This window comes from Hippopotamus amphibius, chromosome 7, assembly GCF_030028045.1.
Source record: "Hippopotamus amphibius kiboko isolate mHipAmp2 chromosome 7, mHipAmp2.hap2, whole genome shotgun sequence".
NCBI classification, from domain to species: Eukaryota; Metazoa; Chordata; class Mammalia; order Artiodactyla; family Hippopotamidae; genus Hippopotamus; species Hippopotamus amphibius.
In genome coordinates this window covers 26,711,109-26,727,574 of record NC_080192.1, presented here as the reverse complement: position 1 = coordinate 26,727,574, position 16,466 = coordinate 26,711,109, and the positions used below count along the sequence as shown (strand labels likewise).

Genomic DNA, 16,466 nt, shown 5'->3' with positions numbered 1-16,466 from the left:
GGACCTCACAAAAAAACCTATGAAGTAGTTGGGGAAGAGAGGTGCGCCCCGTCCTGTATCGAGACGAAGTGATTTGCCAGGGGCAGGTGAGCTAGCGTGTGTCTTTGCAGTGCTGCTCCTGTGTGCCCTTTCCAGCTACTCCGTGCTGCTCCCTCCTCTCTCTCACGTGCTCTGGAAGAAGCTTGCTGCCCTCCTCCTGCTAGCAGCATCTCTTCGGACAAGTTACTTCACTTCTCTAAGCCTCGGTTTCCTCATTTGTAGAGTGAGGCAGTGGTTGTCCCCACCTCCAAGATTTTTGTGATGATTAAACAGCCAACCTCTGCCACAGGCTCATCTAGTGCCTGGCCCGTCGTCAGCTCTTGGGAAATGGTAGCTGTTAATTCGCTGCTGTGGCTGAACACGGATGCAGTTCCCAGACCAAGCTGAACGGTGGCTAAAGCCGAGGGCGCTGGAGGAGGAAGTGCTATTACCGTGTTTCTTGCTAAGCTTAAAAATGTGATATGGTTTTATTAATGCTACAGTGGGTCCAATCAAGAAAGGGACAGGTGAACATTCCCAGTCTGTGATCCGTCCTTCTGAATAATTGGAGAATCTATTTCCTAATACTAACCTAACTCAGAATTTTTCAAAGGGAAAAAAATTCTGAGAACAAACGGATAGAGTGGTTGGACAGAAAGTGGGTGCTCAAAACAATGATAGTGGTGTGTTCATTACATCTTTTCAGGTGTCTGGTAACCATATTCCCTTTTCTAAAAAGGATCAGTTATTTAGTTCTGAAGGATGGTCATCAGCTCTACGTTTCCATTTTGTAGTCCAGCCATTAATTCATTATCTTGTAAAATCCTCACAACTTTGGCCCCATCACTGCACCCAGGGATGGGCTGTACTTCCATGGCATCTTCCGTAACTGCTTGTCATTTTGAGCTATTCGTCCCCCTGGGTTTGCTTCAACTGTTGTTCTCACCACATTTATGGACGAGTGCGTAGAGCTGGGCTTGGCTGCATCCGACTAGATGACATTTTAGAGGTGGGTCTGATGATTAGCTGGGGCATTCCTGCCATTCGTAGGGCGTCTGTCATGCACAGACACGTGTGTGCTCTGTCAGCAGTGAAGGACAATTCGTGGTGAACTTGTCCGTGATGGGCTGCTGGGGTTATTAGGGAGCTCTGACTTGTTGCCCTTAATGAGCAGGGTGTCTCCACCATCAAATATCATGTTCTTGCAGAAGATTTGCAGAGTGGAAGAACTGAACATCAAATCACTGCCTGATTTCCACCTCTTGCTGAGAAGAATGATGCTACATGGCATCTGCCTCCCTCCCAAGAGAACCCAATAGGTGATGTGTCTGCAAGGAGTCCATGTATTTTTGCACGGAAGAAGATTCTACAATCCTAGAGGGTGCCTACCCCCAATAAAATTCTGAATGGGTACAGTAAGGTGGCTGAACATTTGTAGACAGTGACAAAAAAAAAAAAAGATTAAAAAGTCTCACTCCACTTTGGTTTGGTTTGGGGGGTGGTGTACACATGCGCACGTGCGTGCGTATGCCCCCTACTTTTTAAAAACTGTAACTTCTATGAAATTTTCTCAGTATAAAAATAGTACATCTTTTTTATAGCAGTGAAAAAATACCAGTGAGCAAGAAGAAAAAAATAAGAATAGCTCCTACTCGCATCTTCCAAAGATAACTACTATTACAGCCCGGTTTTGGTCTGCAGTTACTTTCCCATGCCTGCATATTCTTTCTGTAACAAAAACAGGATTGTATCCTACATGCTGTTTTACAATTGGCTTCTTTTATTTAACATATAACTATCTTTCCATGTCATTAAAGATTTTTCTGTACCAGTGATTTTCAACATCCTTTGTGTTTAGAGCACACTTTAAAATCCTGTAATTTTTAGCAGCATATTTGAAGAAATTAAAAGAGACTAGCTACTAAGTATAACAATGTCCTTTTGCTGTCAAAACATCCACCATAATCCCACTGTTTGCTTGGTCCCCGTTTAGAGCCCTGTTGTTACTTGAGTAGAGCTATTGACTGTCCCCACTGTGCACGCTTATATCCTCAAAAAGCAGAGTGGAGCAAATGCCTGTAAATGTTGTGGGCTTTATTCTGAGTTTTTAATCTCTTTCTTACAGCAAGATGCCCTCTCCACTGCGCCATGTGATCCGCTTAGCTCAGTGTTCCCTTCCTACAAGAGCTTACGTGCCGGGGGACGGTAATATTGTACCTACTGATCCGAGTTTGGTGGGACACCAAATGTGATCTGTGTGCAGCTGCTGTCTACACCATCATTTTAGTGACGGCATACTTTCCAGTATATGCACGTGCCGTGACTCGCTGACCACTTTCCTGTTACATTAGATGGATTTTTAAGTGGTTTTTCCTTTTTTCACTATTATGAACAGTAGTGCAAGGAAAGTCCTTGTTAAATATTTACATTCACCAGAGGTTACAAAGGCAACGGAGGCAGTAGAATGAGTCTGTCTTTAGCCTGTTCTCTGGGGAATTCCCCAGAAGTCGTAGTTTTGGAAAGAGAATGCCCTCATGCAGTTATTCAGCAGACACTTCTCAGGAAGCTCCTGTGAGCCAGTTACTCTGCTAAGTGGGGAGGCAAAAAGATGACGGATAAACCACAGTCCCAGTCCTTGAGCAACTCCCTGTTCAGCCAGCAAGACCAATGTGGATCTCTGATCACAATATGAGATGATGAGTTCCGCACCTGAGGAGTGAGTCTGGGGGAACACAGAGGTGAAAGGATTCAGTCCACCTTGCTTCAGAGGTGAGAGGCATGGAGAATATTCATATAAGGCTTGTCTTTTGGGCAAGTTACTCTACCTTTCTGTGCCAGTTTCCTCATATGTAATGTGCACAATAACAGTACTGTGCTTACAGTGAGGCTCCCACAAGATGAAAGCTTAGAACGGTGCCTGGCACAGAAAAATGTTTTGCTAAATCATTGAGTTGAATTATTTTAGCTATGAGGGGTTTTCTGATATTCTCCACCCTACCGGGTCCCTGAGACGGGCGAAGGTCAGAATCACCATTTCCTGCTGTGATTTGCATATGAAAATAGGAAGTACATGGTCCTTCAGTACTTTCATCAAGACTTTAAAGACAAGGAATATGAACTGGTAGGCACAATTCAGAGAGTACTCAGAATTGGTATGGGATTCTGATGTAACACTTGGCTATCATTAAATGAATCTCTACAGTCAGCAAGCTAGCAATTTGTGCGTGCTACCAGAGATACAGAGATAAATAAGACATGGTCCCTGCCCTGTAGGATCTCAGTCCATGGAGGAGAAAAACATAACAGCCAGCAATTACGATACTGTTTGGCCAGTATCACAGAGGAGGGAGCAAATGAGCTGGCCACCGAGGAGGTGACACTTCACCTGAGCTTTTGTAAGTTCTGCCGAAGTTAGTATGTTGGTCCCTTTAAGAGAAGTTAATGCATATGGATACCAGAATTCCACTTAATTTATTTTACAACCAATTTGACAAATGGCATTTCTTGCCATGGGTCTACAAGATGCCTCCAAGTTGCTGTCTCAAAGCAATTTAGAAACTAAGAGAATCTTATTGATAGACTAAGTGGCCAATATTATCCTGTTCCATACATCAAGATAGCAGTGATGTTGAGCAACGTGGTTTATTTAACCACCGTGGAACCACATCTTCAGGCTTCAGGTTTTAGGTATCAGGCATATTTGGGGGTTCTCTGTGCCATCTCTAGCCCTTAGATTTTCCTCTAAAAGCCCCACAGATTAAAATTAGATGTTACTGGCATACAAGGAATGTTTTTAATGTAATAACTAGCTGTTTGCTTCTTAGAACTGTAAACAGCTTAGAACAAGGGATGTCTATCTTGTTGGCGTTTGCTGTTTTAAAGGAAAATTAAAGTCTCACAAAGACACAGTTCAGTGAGCCAATTAAGCCTTGTCTGTTAAAATTATGTAAAATATATGGCGATAACTCTAAAAGCTATTATTAATTCAAAACATAGACCACGAAATCCAGGTTTCAGTACTTAAAAAGAAAAAAAGGGACCGAACATCTTGGTAATTAACTCATATGTTTCCATTTCATTTTCACATTCTCTCTCTAGCCAGTGCTGTCTTGGGTGTTAGAATGCGTTCTTGACAGAGAATATTTGTGGAAAATATCTGCTCTGCCCAGATATTTGTGTCCCACCTCCTCCAGAATTCATATGTTGAAATCTTAACCCCCAAAGGTGAGGGAATTAGGAGATGGGGCCTTTGGGAGGTGATGAAGTCATAGGGTGGAGTCCTCATGAAGCGACCCCACAGAGCTCCCTAGCACCTTCCAGCGTGTGAGGACACAGTAGGAAGGCTTCAGCTGGGAACCAGGAGAGGGCCTTCACCAGAAAGTGACCACGCAGTGCCTTGATCTTGCACTTCCCAGCCTAAGAACTGTGAGCAGTAAGTTCTTGTTTATAAGCTACCCAGTCTGTAGTATTTTGTTATAGCAGCCCTAACAGACAATATCAGATGGGTTGGATTTGATCATATAAGCTCCCTCTTGTCAGCTTCTAGGAGATGAATTGATTTAATCAGACTTTGCTGATGCCAAGGTCCTTGGCATGACTTATTTGCTCATTGCTGATCCCAGGAGAAGACCGAGTACCTACAAACAAAGTAAGCCTATTCATAGACTGGCAGTGAACTTGGTGTTCCTGGTCATGTCAAAGCCAAGGATGAGGGCGATCTTTGAAGGACCAGAATATCTGTAATAGGTAGTGGTTCTTATGCATTCAGGGGGCATGGATCCCTTTAGGAATGTGGAAAGACTATGGAATCCTTTAGAAAAGTGTGCGTGCGCGCACACACACACACACACACACACACACACACACACAACATTGGCATATAATTTTTAGGAAATACCCAGTACACCTGAATCCAGTTTGCTCCAAGAACCCTAAGTCTGTAGGTTATAAATGGGCCCCTGGCACCAGACTTCATTAGCATCTAAGCCTGATCATTTTTTGGCTTTGTAGGGTATTTGGAGGGCTTGTGTCCAACAGAGTGGAGCTAAGTGTTTCTGTGGGGTTGCCCTAGAATGTAAACATTGGTATGAAGGACTAACCAAGGTATTGGAGTAAAGTTGAAACGATTTATCTAAACCCTGATCTTTATACAGCTGACCACAGACCTTTTGCTCTATCGGAGGGCAGGCTGGTGGCTTCTTGGACCCACCTCTTGGAAGGGTAAGAGCTTGCAGACATGTAATGTATGACAATCTCTAACTGCTAGGAGCGTACTGCCTCCACCCCGTTTCTTTAGAACTAGGGATCCTAGACAGGAAAAGGCTGAGATTTTGTGCCCAGCACACTGGAGGTAGTTAATTTCAGGAGGAAATTATATAGAACCACATCTACTTTTATGTACTAGGAAATTATTTCCAACAATATCTTTTTGTCCAGCCATCTGCTTGAATCAAGTTTCTGTCAGCCTCTGGAAGTAGTAATTATTCCCTGCTCTGAAACTGAGCTCCATGCTGGCTTTCTGCTAAGGGAGTGGACCCTTTGGTTGTCTGCGGTCAATTGTCAAGAATTATTTTGTCACTTACTATTGTCAGCTGCTGATTTTCCAACATATACTATCTTCGAGGCTAAAAATAAATCCTCCCAACACAAGTCCCCTCTTTATAAAGTGTGAAAGACAATATGCACCAGTCAATTATGGATACAGTTTTGCAATAGGGAGAACATTTATTAACGAGAATGTCTCAAAGAAAAGGAAGGAAGCCTGGGTTTTATAGAAGCAAGTGAACAAGGAAGTCACCCACAAATCTTCTGGGACTCCAGAGAAAGGATGGAGGTGGGTCTTATCTGAGGATCTGGAAAGCCTGGGTTGTCCTTTGTAGTGGTTAGCTGTTTCTTGGAACACAAAAGTGGGGGATTTCTTAACCATCACTGCTTTTAGGGAGCACAGGTCTCAGATAAACTCCATCGTTGTCAAAAGCCATATCTTTTTTGACTTTTAAGAGCCTAAAGCAAATTTGAAAGAAAAAAATATTCTTATAAGGTTTGGGTATGAGATGAAGATCAAAATTCTGCCATCTTGATTGCCTGTTCTAGAAAAGACACTTAAGCTACTCTTCCTTTAATTTGGGTGAAGAAAACTGAATAACCTGTATGACTAAAGCTTAACAAAAGAAAAGGAATCAAAGCTATCATGGCTTTCTTAGGGACCTAGAGAACCGATGAGTAATGTTCAACTTGGGCCAATCATGGGAACTCCTTCTGTAACTTACAGAAGTTCATTCAACATGTATATTTTTTGAGCACCTGTTACGCGCTAGGCATGGATATAGATACTAGGGGTATAGCAGTCAATGCAACATTCCAGAATTTCTCCCTCTGTAGAGCTCCTTGCTGTGGAGAAAAAGGATGCAGTGAAGGGGCAGGGAGAGCCAGGGGATGGAGCACAAGTTGACATGAGTAAAAACCTGGAAGAGGTGAGGGAGAGAGCCATGCTGAGGCCTGAGAGAACATTTAGGGTGAAGACTTGAGATGGGAACTTGCCAAACACTTTCAAAGAATAGCAAGGGGGTCAAGAGTGGCTAGAGTGCAGTGGGCGACAGGGCAGATAGTAGGGATTTGGGTAAGAGAGCCGTGGGAAGCAGAGGGGGTGGGGTCTGACAGGCCACTGTGATGACTTTGGCTTTTACTCGGGGTGAGATGGGAAGCTACTGGATGGTTTTTGGCAGAGGCAATGACATCATCTAATTTATATTCTCAAAGGATCACTCTCACTGACATTTTTAAGAGGGCTGAAGCAGGGAAATAGCGAAGAGGCTGTTGCACGAATCCCGAGAAGACGGGGGCTTGGATCAAAATGGTCATGGCGACGTGCAGTGGATGCGTGGTACCCTGCTCAGATCCCCTTCGGGAATGAAAGATGTATTCCTCCAGCAGCTGGGAGGTCTCCAGCTGATGGTCTTTGGCTGTCAGCCCTCTTCAAGAATTGCCCTCTCTGAGAAGAGCCGTCTTGCCCAGTGGCCTTCCCCCTTCCTGGGGCAGCCCGTGTCCACTGACCTGTAGGTAAAGGGGCCTAAAGGCTTGGCTCCTCACCTCAGTTCAGAACAGCACCCGAGGGCCATCCCAGCTCAGAACTCCGCGGGGAGTCAGCTCAGGCTTTCGTTGTGACAGTGCCTCAGCCCCACTTCTCCCTCTTTCCAAGCCCGTTTCCTTCCCTTTCCCAGGCGCCTCTGCCAGGAGCTCTCCCTAGTCACCTTCCTGCCCACTATCCTCCATCCCAGGATGGGCTCCCGGGGGAACACACCCTGTGACACGGAGGTGGTGAGCGGTGCTCAGGGTCTGGTTATATTTTGAAGGCAGAACCAAATGAATTTGTTGATGGATTGAATATGATGTTAAAATGAAAAAAAATGATGAAACATCAAGGTTGTATTTTTAACAAATGGAAAGATGGAATCATTATGAACTGTTATGGGAAAGGCAGGGTTTTTTTGGGGGGGGAGGTGGGGATGGAAGTTAGGAAATCTATTAGAAATAAAAAGAAATTCTTAATATTCATGCAGGTAAAAAGTCAACTTCCATTTCCAGGAGCACGTGCTTAACTTTGAATACTCCCAATGGTATTCAGTTTTAGATAGAATCCGTTGTGGCAGACATTTCATTTAATTTGAGGAATGTCAGAGGAATTAAAATAGACAGTGTGAGCAGGTAGGTTCAGTCATTACCCAGTGGTTGCTAATTCACAGAGACACAAACAATGTAAGTGGTTTTATAAGGGAACAAAGCCAGCCGTTGGCTCGTCCACCAGAATATGTATCAAGAAGTGTTTTTTCTACGAGACCCTTAGTATCCATGGTACAGTCACGGGCTCCCATGAGAAGCTGAAAAGAAGCCAAGCTGCTTGCAGACTGCATGTATCACACACCCAGACCACAGTCCCAAGGCAGTACAGAAGGGACCAACAATGACATGACACCCCCGTTTACAGATACAGTTCTGAGAAAGCTCACAGTGAAGACTCCACTGTGGGGAACAGTAGTTAGGACATGAACCTTGAGCTGGGGCTTGACAGAAGGGTAAAGTCAGTGGCGAGGCTGGGAGAGGGGTTTCTGGAGGAAGGAGGAATGTGTGAGAAGGCCCAGACGTGAGGATGGATCAGATAGATACCAGGAAGAGTAAGATGAGAGTGCTTCCCAACAAAATGACGTCGGCTGGGCGAAATGGGGCAAGTCAATTGACTTTTCAAACCAGGCAAGGAGTTTGGATTTCACCCTTTAAATTACCAAGGGAACAGAAGAAATCGTCTCAAAAGCTGTAAGGTGCCCGTGTGCATTGTGAATCTCCAACATGGAAATATGCAGTATTTCCCAAACTTATTTGACATTGGAAGCTTTTTTCCCATGACCACTTATCAATAACTTTGGAAAGATGTGTTCTACAGACACATCGAGGTAGAGAACACTCAGCCTTGGAGTATGCTGGGAAAACTAGGGGCTCAAAGATACCAAAAATAACCAGGATTTTTAAAGGGCGTGAACAGTATCTTGTACAAATAGTATCAATTTATTCTCATCCTCACAATCCATCCTCACTGTTAGCAGCACATTGTGGGTCACCTGGAAAGAGACTCCTGGTTTTCTGGGACCTTCTTTAACGACTGATAAATCTGTCACATTTTTCATCATGAGATTCTTGTATCCTTGCAGAATGAATACCTTCCTGTCTTGGTGTCACACTGCATTTAGTTGAAGCAATAGGTTGTACTGCCTGTCCGTCAGCAGATAGTGGGCATTCTCTCTCGTCATTGTCAGCTGCCAAGTGGCACCTGTAAGACAAGCAGGAGGAAACTGGTCTTGTTCCTAACAGGAGCCTCCAACCAGGAAGGCTCTGTCTGCAGCCGCAGGCCTTTTCTGTCTGTCCCCACTCTCACCACGACGTTTTCTGTCTTTGCCATCTTCTCATTTGGGTTCTTATTTGCTTATTCTGGTTCCCACCCCCCACCACTAAGTCACTTGGTCATTGAACTTGACTTTTAATTCCCTTCATTCTATTTTTAAAATATCTGAAAATAGCTTGTTTTCCCAGTGAGGCCTCCAGCAAGACTTTAACTTTAGTTTAGCAATAGTTCCCAACCAGCCTTCTACCATATGGCATTTGCAAATGTTTGGAGGCATTTTTCTGTGGGGAGCAATCGCCATGCGTGGTCGGGGGGTGCTGTTACCATGAAGTGGGCAGCGGCCGAGGATATCAGGCATGAGCGGGCAGTGTGGGCACTAGCCCTACCCAGTGAGGAGCTGCCTCGCCCAAACATGCTGGTAGTGACCCCAGTGGGAATCACTGTGTGCTTCCCAAACTCCAGTTATTTGAGTACCACTTTGATAATTTTTAATTTGTAATGTACCACCTGTGCCAATATGTTTTTTGGTTAACTCACCTAAATTTTTTTTTCTTTAAGCAACAGTATGTTTGAAGAAATGAGTCAATGCTATTTATAAAACGTTATTTAAAGTACACATGAAAAGAAATACGTAACACCTCATAGAAAATAGTCTTCATGAGTGATACACATGTGAAGTTTGGGAACACTAGGCCGTGCTTATGGCCGCATACCTTTTCAGGGTTTTGGTGAGGGCATTAGCCTTACACACATTTCTCTTCTGATCGATGAAGGTCTAAGCAAGTGTACTTGATGGACTCCTTAGCCTGGGCCTTATAAGGGCAGAGGCCACATGTTTAATATCCCTTAAAGGTCATTTATTTTATGTGAAGAAGAAGTCTATTCCACAGCATCCTTGACCCAAGTCAGTTGTCTCTTTGCTGGTTGCAAAGTCAAAGGATACAAATGAGGCTCCCCTGGCATTTGCCTCCTTGGATTGTAGGCTCTGTGAAGACAGACCTGGGTCTTGTGTCCCCACCTTTCCTAAAGCAAAATCTGACACACGCTTCGTCATTACTGCAAGTCAGTGAATGAATGAGATCATGAACAGATGAATGTATGCTTACCCCTCCCCCTAGACAAAAATGGAGGACTGTAAATGCTACTGTCACTGAGTCCAAAAAGTCTTGGTATGAGTTTCTTGGGTAAGTTCTGTAACTTCTCTGTGATTCAGTTTCATTGCCTCTGAAACTGGGTTGTAATAGTACCAACCTCACAGCACTGTTATGAGGAGTCCATGAGATAATATTTACAAAGTGCTTCAAACAGTGTCAGACATAGAATAAATGTTGTGGAAATAATTGGTGATGAATAGATGGTGTCTGTCTTATACTCAGGGTTTCAATATTTGTTGAAAGAGCGAATCAACAGATGCTGGGCTGCAGTGTAGGAACACTCCACGCCGTGATGCTCAGCTGTTCCCAGGGGCGGCAGCAGATGCTGAAACAGAGCGTCCCCAGCTCCAGCCAGGGGGTCCTGCTACAGTTCTCAGCACAGGAAGAGCTCTTCCAGAACAAGTAACCTAGGGCCATGACCATCACCCCCTCCTCAGTCACAGGCCACACAGAGACCGTCCTTGTGTTTGTTTAAGGCAATGCTAGAACATGTCCAATTAACTCAATTCCCGGTCGTCTCAGCTGACTCATTCTGCAGGAACACCACATCCACAGACAGTGAGGGTAGCGGTGGGGGAGGGAGGACACAGGAGGGGAGGCAGTGCTGGTGGAGCATCTATTAGGAGCCCGGCTCGGGGAACGTGATTTCAAGTGAATTGTGTCATTCCATCCTCTGACAACCTCAGGAGCCAGGATTTTAGCCTTATTTCCCTTGTTTTACAAGTGAGAAAACTGATGCTAAAGGAAGTTAACTAACCCAGTCAAGGTCATACATAGCAGTGTCAGAGTTTGAACTCAGGCCCATCTGAGTGGTTTTATAACCCCCTGAGGTGCTAACAAGGACCCCAGCATGGCTGTGTCAGCTTCATACTGAAATGTCTCCAGTTCACCTGATGGATTTTTGGTGTTGGCAGTTCTCTCCCCTCATTATTGCAGAGAGCAAATGGGTGACGTTCATGAAATAGATGATCTTGAACAGCTCCCGCCCGCTGCCCGCCGTAGAGTCGTGTGAAATAGCACAGCAGAGTGAGGTTGCCACTATTGCCCTGTGGGATTTCGTCAAAAGCCAAGATAATCCTGGCTGAGACAGTCTGTGGGCAGGGCTCAGGAAGAACTTTTGAATAGGGTATTTGTCTCATTGGCTGAAGGAAAAGAGCTCTATTCAGGACCTTCTCCTGATAGCCTTGCATGAAAAAGTGTAGGAAAAGCCAGATTCTCAGAGAGAAGAGGCCTATCCCTGTTCTCTGAGCAGGGAGATCCCACATCCCATCCCTGGCAACACGATTTTAGATAAACAGTTGAAATCTATTTCTCCCACAATTATGGGGCAGCACTAAGACGTTGTCTTAGTATCTGAATGTTCTGGGGACTATTCTGGCTTTTTTTAGCGAAATGAAATCTGAGCTGCTTCTTGACGTCACTAAAAGACTCATTGCTCTCTGTCCCCACCCCAAAGCCTGCCTTCTGTCCCCACGGAGCAGACTCCAAAACTCTTTTCAAAGTGAAATGTCATTAGCCTGCTCTACCTTCTGAGGAACAGTTCTCCTGCCCTTTATAGATGACCGTGACTGTATCGTACCTTCCAAACAGCTCATCTTGTTAAATCATCCCCAGGATTGGGAAATGACCCATCATCTGAGTTTATTAATTCCAGCAAAGATGATGTGAGGTTGTTTTGGTCAACCTAAAGTTTGGACTTCCAAGTAAAAACCTGAGGAGTTCCCTTTCCAGCCCTATTTCTGTGAACGAGGCAGATCTCCAACCATGGTGGCTGCTCTTGTAGGGCAGGGCTTGCCTTGGCAGGAACGGTGCCAGTATTTAGGATTCACGGCGAGTGCTTCAGGCACAAACCCATGCATCTGTGTCTTAACTGCGGGAGTCTCCAGGCACAGTTGGCACCTGTGAGAACCTCTTCCCTCTCACGTCCAGGCTGTTGGTGTCCCATATCAAGTCACCACGGTTTCCTCTTCTCTTTAGCTCAGGAAATTTCTCCAGGCTCTGCCTCTCACTTGCTACCTCAAACTTTTCTACTCTTATGGGAGCATTTGTTCACTCATGTAACAATTTTTTTTTTTGTAGTACCTCCTGGTGCTGAGCACAAGAGAGGGGCATTATAACAAAACAAGCGTAGATCCTGTCCTCGTGGACTTTACAATCTAGTGGAAAGTTACAAGCTGGGACAAGTGACAAGAAGGAAAAGATCGGCGCGCTGTGAGATCATGCTGAAGGGGGGCCTGAAATGTTCCTGTGGGGACACACTGGTTCTGCGCTCTCCCCTCCCTGCCTCAGGCCTGGTCCTGGGTTCCCTTCATTTTGTTAGCCTGCCATTAGGGTGACTCAGTGGTACTATTTATTTGGCTTTGAAGTCCTTCTCTTCAAGATGCCGCCTCTCATAAAGCCCCTTGGTTCTGTGAACCACAGCCAGAGATGACAGGGTGGAGGCTATCAGTAATGATCTCTCACGAATGCTAGTTAATGACGGTGGAAACGGGGAGAAGAAGGTTGACGTGATGCACAAGAGCTTGTAACCTGGAAACATTACCGTACGTTCAATGTCCCAGTTCCACAGCACTGGCATTGAGGTGCCATTTCTTGTGCCCTGGCCTGACAGCCTAGTCAGGTAGTATATCCTGCCCTGAGCCCTGCATCCCAGGACCCCAGTATTTCAGAGGAGGTGTCATATAATATGACTTCATTTGCCTACAATCTTAGTTTAAGTGTGTTGTTCCATTCGTTTACTAATTCAGAAAATATCTGAGCCAATGATTGTTTTCCAGCCTTAGGCATCATCTGCTACCTTCTCACTATGAAGTCATCTCACCTTCATTTTGTGATTTCATTTCTTCCATTTCTTTCTTCTTTCTCTGACTCATATTGGGTTTAGACATCAGACTTCCTGGCTTGGTCCTTAAATGTTATCTTTTCTCTCCTATTTTCTATCATTTTGTTGTTTTTTGGAAATTTTATCAAATTTTTCTTCCAGTCTTTTACTGGATCTTTATGCCATATTTTTTCATTTCTAAGATGCTTTTGTTTTATGGACACTCCTTTTGAAATAGCATCCTGTTGCTTCATGTTTGCAGTATATTCTGTTAGCTCTCTGATGGTTTTCACCTTCTTTTACCTTCAAATTCCTTAAATCTCTTTGTAATCTCTTTTATGTTTGAGGCTTTCTTAATGTCTGGTGATGTTTGGCTGTCATTTATATTTTAAGTTGGGGCGCTAAAAAGCTTAGTGGTGGCTCTGTATTGTGGGTGGGGCTTTAGACCACCAGATCATATGTAGGGTGACAAGGCTGGGCTGTTTAATTCGAGAACCCAAATGTCAATATCTTCATATCTTTTCTTTTGGCTTGTCACATGTTCTTCAGAGAGGAATCTTCTAATATCCTGCATCATATTCTGAAAACCATGTGATGGAAGAGGGCCAGGGGCTCTAGGGGAGGGTTTAAATATTTGTATTTAATCCTGCTGCTTTCAAAATGGTTATTGCCCTCAACTATATCATGTGTCCTCATCTCAGAGACCTTCTGTTTTTACTTTGCCCAGAAACCCCCATTTTCCACTGAGGTAGGAGAATTTGTCACCTGGTTGCATAAAGTAAGAAAGAGGACTTGGGGGGTGGGCTAGCTGCCCCTTACACTTCCGTCCTTTCCTTTATCCCTGGATCATAAACCCCGGATGCTTCTAATTCTTGAGGCTTTGGGGTTCTGTATGTGTTGGAAAATGGGCTACGACTTAGCTGCTCAATTAGGACATAGCTTTCCTGGGTCTTCTAGGTCAGTTGCTTTTCCTTCTTCTGTTTTCCAATTTGCAACATTTTGTGGTTATCATTTCCTCTCCAGTTTTCTTTTCCCTCTTAGGTTTATGTTTAAAAAAAAAAAAAAATCCCTTTATGTCAGTTAGTGGGAATCCAGAGAAAGTACAGGAAAATACATATGTTTAGTTTCCTATATTTAAGGTGCTTGTAACTCTTCCTTCACATATAATTTACTGAGAAAGTGTTCCAGGATATTATTTGCTCTCTTAATGGTTACTTTTTAAATGTAAGGAAGGTAAGGAAACTACAGCAATAATTTTGGAGACATTTTAGATCATTTCTTACTGACACGGTACTTTTGAACCAATTGTTGCAGACATATGGTTCAGATTGCACTGACCTTAATTCACGAAGACAAAAATGTCTGTTTTAGATTGGAGGAATGACATACATTGTGAAGATAAGTGAGGGGATGTGAAAGGAATGAGGTAAACTGTGAATACTCATGGTGGAGCAGCACTAGAGGATAAAGCCCTGGGCCAGGCTGAGCTGGAGATGATCTTTTACCAGTAAAGTCAGGAAGCATGCCTGGAAGTAGAATCCAAGCTGTTTTTGATGGGGAGCCCAGAGACAAGCATCGATGGTCTAGTTCAAAGGGTGAGGCAGAGACACAGTGTTGGAAAATTGGAAGGGACAATAGCTCAAAATCAAGATTGAGGACAGCAAAAGAGGGCCGGACAGCCCCCCTCTTATGAGACGCCGTTAGGGTGGTTTATGTATATGGGAAAGATGTAAAAGAATATTATCCAGTGTTGTTAAAGTTATGAAGAAGTAGGCATTCTCACATACTCTTGGAGAGGATATATTTGTATAGCCTTTATGGAGAGTCATTGGTATTTATGTTGAATATATTAAACTTTAAAATGTGGATTTACTTTTACTCAACGATTCCACCCCTAGGATAATGATTCTATATGAAAGACAAAAAAATTAACATACAAGGGTGCTTCTTATATCATCGCTTATAATAAGGAAAACCAAAACAACCAAAAAGTACATTAATAGAAGATTGTTTAAATTCATGATGCTGCATACCCACATATAACTAGCCTTCATAAGGCGTTCCATTCAAAAGAAAGTAATTTAGTATCTTTCAAAGAACATTGAAAGAGATCTAATTCATAACCCACAACTCCATTTAACAATTTATCCTTGTTATACAGACTTATGGTTGAATACATGGAGCGCCATATGTCAGACAAAGGAAATCAGGTCAATTAATATATATTGACACAGAACAATATCTAAAACTGGTGTTTGATTTTTAAAATGTTATAAAATAAAATATATAGCATGGCCTTATTTATGTTTTAAAATATATAAAGGCTTCCAGCTTCAAGTAGTGCCAAGTAGTTTATATCAGACTGAACATCCTACCAATAATAATTATAAACTCTGCTTATGTATCTACTTCAGAGCACTAGAGAAGGACCAAAATCAGGCACAAACTAGAGGAGATATAATTCACATTTAACTGGCTTTTCCCCTGCAGACAGTCAATAGTCTGCAGAACAAGACATATTGGACTAAATAGTTAGAGGCCAGACTACGAGACTGCCAGAGCGACTGGAAATTGAAGGGGGCAGGTAAATCCCAAAAGGTTAGGAGTGGTGGTGGGGAAAGCCCCCAGATGTACCTATGTACAAAATCTTCTCAAAAGCTTGGCTGACTCTTCAACTGCAAATGCACAGGGCAAGACTCCAAGGAGCAGACCAGAAAACAAAAACTGGATGGCTGAAAGAACTGAGCAGAGATTTCAGCAGTTGCCTGGTGCTGGGGATATAGAGTTTGAAGTTAAAATCTACCAAATTAGAAAGGCTTGATAAATATGTCATGCATTTCTGTAATATACCAGAAGCATCATGCCTTAGTTATAAGGACCATATCTCAAGTCCATGAGCTAAGGACAGTGAGTCTAGGACTAAGGATAGTGAGTCTAGGACTAAGGATAAAATTAAAATATAACTAGCCTAACAAAACCCAGAAACAAGCCTGCAGATGAATAATGTTATGCACAGCAAATTTAGCTGCCTTCTGGAACAAAACCCCAGTACTCATCAGAGGAAGATAACCGAATTTCGAGTGTTCTCAGCTTGTCATTCACAATGTTCAGTGTACAGTAACAATTACCACACACACAAAGAAGCAGAAAAATGTGACCCTTAATAAAAACACCAAAAAACAAAAACGAAATGAGACCCACAGAAAAAGCAGATGTCAAAATTAGCATATAAAGACTTTAAAATTACTATTATACATATGTTAAATAATTTACACAAAAATTATGTAATATGTGAAGACATGGGGATTTTGGGAAAGATATGAGAATGCTGGGAAAAAAAGAAAAGATATGGAAATCACAGAACTGAAAAATACAGTATCTGAAATAAAGAATAGAATACCTGAAAAAGCGTTGGGTGTGATGAACATCAGTTTGGAGGTGGCAGAAGGAAAGATCAGGGAACCTGAAGAAGAAGAGTCACCAAAAATCACCAAACTGAAAAGAGGAGGAAAAAAAACTTTGAAAAAAAAAAATGAACAGAGCCTCAGTTACCTATAAGAAAATAAGCAATCTAACATAT

General features: G+C 43.2%; 1 protein-coding gene across 1 annotated transcript in view; it reads left to right on the top strand.

The window, feature by feature from the left end:
* CRADD (CASP2 and RIPK1 domain containing adaptor with death domain) overlaps window positions 1-16,466 on the top strand; it is a 234,986-nt gene that overhangs the window by 189,096 nt on the left and 29,424 nt on the right. The gene's annotated exons all lie outside the window — the stretch shown is intronic.